Source organism: Puma concolor, chromosome E3 (assembly GCF_028749965.1).
Source record: "Puma concolor isolate L17-30 chromosome E3, mPumCon1.1.hap2, whole genome shotgun sequence".
Taxonomy (NCBI): domain Eukaryota; kingdom Metazoa; phylum Chordata; class Mammalia; order Carnivora; family Felidae; genus Puma; species Puma concolor.
The window spans coordinates 26,613,149-26,618,273 of record NC_141682.1 but is presented as its reverse complement, the minus strand read 5'-3'; the positions used below and the strand labels follow the sequence as shown (position 1 = coordinate 26,618,273).

General features: G+C 41.8%; 1 long non-coding RNA gene across 1 annotated transcript in view; it reads right to left on the bottom strand.

Annotated features, from left to right (window-relative positions):
• The window catches only part of LOC147573080 (uncharacterized), a 32,486-nt gene that overhangs the window by 1,790 nt on the left and 25,571 nt on the right, over positions 1–5,125 (bottom strand). The gene's annotated exons all lie outside the window — the stretch shown is intronic.

Below are 5,125 nucleotides of genomic sequence, written 5' to 3'. Positions count from 1 at the left end.
TGCCTTGGGGAAAACTTGAGCTAAATTAATTTTAAATCAGAATAAAAACAGTATATGTATAGTGGAGAACCAAAACTTTGAAAGGGAAAGGGAAAACTATGGAAAAATGCCTGAAAGGAAATACTTGTGCTAAGAGCAATATTCCTGGGGATTGAAAATAGTGGACGACAGTTCTTTCCTTTCTGTGTGTTTCTTTATTTTCCTGGCTTTCTCAGTGAGTCTGTGTTAACTATTTTAATGAAAAAATTATTTTAAAGAAACAACTCCCCCAAGCCACAATCTGCCTCCACAGACCAACACATCATCCCCCAAGTGCTAGTGTATTACATTGTGCCCAGGAAAGACATAAAGACCCAAAGCCATGTCCCAGGCCCAGAAACAGAAAGAGGTGGTTCTGGGCAGCTGAGACCAGCCATGTGCAGCAAAGCAGATAAAAGCTCAAAGTGATCTTTAGTGCTGTTTGCCTGACCCCCAGCACCTCCATTCACCCACCAGTCAATATTTATGGAGCACCTGCTCAGTGCTGGGCTCTGGGAATACAAAAAGAAGCAAAATCCAACTCAGTTGATACCTATGTGAGTCTGTTTGGGCTTTCATAACAAGTACCACAGACTGTGTGGCTTTAACAACAGAAATTTATTTCCACAGTTCTGGAGGCTGGAAGTCCAAGTTCAAGGTGTCAGTGGGGTTAATTTAATTCTGAGACTTCTCTCCTTGGCTGTATGGCCATCCTCTCCTATGTCCTCACATGTTCCTCCCTCTTTTGTATGTGTCTATGTTCTAATATCCTCTTCTTATAAGAACACCAGTCAGATTAGATGAGGGCCTGGTGACCCCAGTTTAATCTAATCACCACGTTAAAGGCCCCATCTCCAAATACAACTTGAGGTATTGGGGATTAGTACTTTAGCATATGAATCTGGGGGACACAATTCAGCCCATGACTCTAGCCTTACAGTCCAGTGGGGACATTGATGTTATTCATCAAAAGAATAAGGCACATAATGCACAACTGTGATAAATGCCACGAGGGAAAGAGTTTAGTTAAAACATAGATTGACGGGACTGATCAATCTATGGGAGGACTCAGGATATCAGGACAGCCTTCCATAAGGAAGTCCCTGGTGAACTGATATTGAAAGGTGGAAGGAAACTAAGTAAAAAGATTGGGACCCAGTGTTCTGAATAAAGAATATAGCATGTGCAAAGGCCCTGAGGTGGGAGAGATAGGTTTGTGTTTCTAAGAACAGCTCACACTCAGCACCAGCTATGTCCAGACACAGTTCCAAATGTCTTAACTCTCAACCATCTTGTTGAATAGGTACTGATAACATATCTGCATTTTACAGGTAGAAAAAAGAGGTTATGCAATTTGTAGTTCAGGATGGCTTGTTAGGAATTTTGTCTTCAATGAGTGCTAAGAAGCCCCTGAAGGTTTATGGCGTGAAATAATCCTCTTAAAGTTTCACTAGCTCTTAAAAAGAAAAAAAAAAAAAACTTGTCAAAAGTGATTTACTTGTTTTTAAGTCTTTTGCCTTTATGGCATGGACAAATTCTCTTAATTTAATTTAATTTAATTTAATTTATTTAATTTAATTTTTTTTTTTAATTCTCTTAATTTTAAAGGTGGAAATTCAGAGGGCTTTGGTGATTTACCCCAACCCAACAGGTCTGGCTTTGCAACCCCATTAGTGCTCTTAGCAGGGGTTTGGAGTCATGTATAAGACACTGCTGGAATTCCTAATGAGCCCCGCAAATTGTCAGTTCCTTAAAAGCCAGGGACTTGGAACTGGAGTCTTCTCCTCTAAGCCCCTTGGCTGAGCCAGTCTGTTCTCTAGCGGTAATCAGAGCTCCCCACCCAGGGTCCTTTGTCCAGACTTCAGTCAGTATAAGCCAAGGATGATGAAGGGCAGGGGTGGAGGCATGGGGAGGCCCACTCACCCTCCCCCAAGAACCCTCCCAAACTGATACCCTTGAACGCCCCTCCCCGCTTCAGCCATTTCTCCCACAGTCGCCCCAGCCCAGCTTGTCACCAAAACGAAAAAGGCAAAACTCAGCTGCAGCTGCAGCTGCACCCTTGGGAGCCAGGCACCAGCACCCCACACTTCCCCACCAGCAGCCCCAGCCTTAGAAGTCATTGTAATCACAACAGCCACAACAAGAACTGCTACCATCCCTCCGTTGACTATTTATTCTGTGCCAGGCATTGTGCTAGATGCTCTGCTAAAGTCCTCTAACTCTGTTATTTCTCACCTTCACTCACTCCCATGTTACCTTCAGAAACCTGGCTGTCCACATACCATCTGTGTTATAAATCAACTCACATTTAAACAAAAGTAGCTTTACCCTAAGCAATATATATATGTTAGAGGATGAGTCTGGAGTCCTGTTCATTTTTTTTCTAATGCATTTGTGCATAAAAAAAAAAAAAAGTGAACATGAACACTGCTCAAGCAAAATCATCTTGCAAGAGCCATCTTGGGGAAAACGGATCCAAGCAGTTTCCCACTCGAATCCTGAGAAGAGAGCATTAAAATCACTATTTAACAAATGGAAAGACTGAAGCTGGGGACATTTTGCACAGCAGCCCCTCCCTGGGTCTCCATCTCTGTCCTTTCTCTGCCAAGACCCCTGCCCACCTTTTCCAGGTTCCCATCTCTTTCTCCTCACTCTCTTCACCCTGTTCCTTTTCTTATTATTATTTCTTTTAGTTTTTGTTTTAATTCCAGTTCGTTAACATACAGTGTTGTATTAGTTTCAGGGATATGATATTAGTGATTCAACAATTCCATACAGTACCCACTGCTCATCATGCCAAGTGCACCCCTTAATCCCCATCGCCTATTTCACCCATCTCCCCACCCCCCTCCCCTCTGGTAACCACCAGTTTGATCACTATAGTGAGAGTCTGTTTCTTGGTTTATTTCTTTCTCTTTTTCCTTTGCTTCTTTGTTTTGTTCCTTAAATTCCACTTATGAGTGAAATCATGGTATTTGTCTTTCTCTGACAGACTTATTTCACTTAGAAATACACTCTCTAGCTCCATCCATGTCATTGCAAATGGCAAGATTTCATTATTTTTGATGGCTGAGTAGTTCTTGGTTTTTTAAAAAATTTTTAAACGTTTTATTCAGTTTTAGAGAGATGGAGACAGGGAGATACAGAGAATGAACAGGGGAAGGGCAGAGAGAGAGAGAGAGAGAGAGAATCTGAAGCAGACTCCAGGTTCCAAGCTGTCAGCACAGAGTCTGACGCAGGGCTGGAACCCACGAATGGTGAAATCATTACCTGAGCTGAAATCAGATACTCAGCCGACTGAGCCACCCAGGCGCCCCTAGAATCGTTCTATTTTTAATTTTTTTTAAGGGAACCTCCACATTGTTTTTCAAAGTGGCTGCTCCACTGTGCATTCCCACCAACAGTGCACTAGGGTTCCTTTTTCTCCACATCCTTACTAATACCTGTTGTTTCTTGTGTTGTTGTTTCTAATCATTCTGACAGGTGTGAGGTGATACCTCATTGTGGTTTTGATTCGCATTTCCCTGATGATAAGTATCTTTTCATGTGTCTGTTGGCCATTTGGATGTCTTCTTTGGAGAAATGTCTGTTCATGTCTTCTGCCCATTTTTAATCAGATTATTTGTTTTTTGAGTGTTGAGTTTGATAAGTTCTTTATATATTTTGGATTCAAACCCTTTATCTGATAGGTCATTTGCAAATATCTTCTCCCATTCCATAGGTTGCCTTTTAGTTTTTTGATTGTTGCCTTCACTGTGCAGAAGCTTTATTTATTTATTTATTTATTTATTTATTTATTTATAAATGTTTATTTATTTTTGACAGGGAAACATAGCGTGAGTGGGGGAGGAGCAGAGAGCTACACACACACAGAATCCAAGGCAGGCTTCAGGCTCTCAGCTGTCAGCACAGAGCCCGACGCGGAGCTTGAACTCATGAATCATGAGATCATGACCTGAGCTGAGGTCAGACACTTAACTGACTGAGCCTCAGGCACCCCAGAAGCTATTTATTTTGATGAAGTCCCAATAGTTGATTTTTGCTTTTCTTTCCTTTGCCTCTGGACACATATCTAGAAAAAAGTTGCTGTGGCCAATGTCAAAGAGATTACTGCCTGTGTTCTCTTCTAGGCTTTTTATGGTTTCAGGTCTCACATTTAGGTTGTTAATCCATTTTTAATTTATTCTTGTGTATGGTGTAAGAAAGTAGTATCTTTGTTCACTCACTTTGCCTGTCCGTGGCCAGAGGGCTCAACTATACTGAGGCTCAGCTTTTAAGTCATTTATTGTGCAAAGCTTTCCCTGAGCCCATGTTAAGGATCTTTTGGGGGGAATCCCAGGGCACCCCCTAACCATACAGTGGCAGAAATAATGGAGATAATGAGTGGACTGGGCTTGATGGTCTATAGTCAGACAATAGATTTGTAGATTTTTTCCTCCTGCTACTGATATCCAGACCCACTATGTCCATCCTCTCTGCCTCACCCAAAAGACTATATGCCCTGGGACAGATTCCTTATCCTTTTATTCCTTCTCACACCTCATTTTCAGGCATTAAGGTGTTTAGTCCAATCTAAATCTAAACTTAAATCCAGCTTAGAGATACGTCTCTTCCCCAGCCCAGCCTTACCCAGGGTGTGTGTGGTGTTGTTTTTTCTTACTTCCACAGTCTGTGTTTTCCTTCATAGACCTCATTAATTCACTGTAATGTTTACTGAGTACCCACTGTGTGCTACATACTGTTCTAAGTTCTCAAGGTAAATCATCTCCAAAACAGGCAAAGATCTCTTCCCTCATACACTTTAGATTCTAATGGAAGGAGACAGAGGCAAAAAATTATGAATAAGTAAATTCTATAATACGTTAGAAAGTATTGAGTATTAAGGAAAATGGAGTACTTCATAGAGGGGATGGAAGGCAGAACCATTTTTGAGGTGGATTACCATTTGGAGTATGTGGTGAAGGTAAGCTTCCCTGAGAAGATGAGAAAAGTCTTTGGCAAAGATTTGAAGGAGGAGAGGGGGTTATCCCTAGACACATGGGGGAAAGTGGTCTGAGAAGAAACCACAAAGTCACTGGTCCCAAGGCAGGGTGTGCCAGTGGATCTG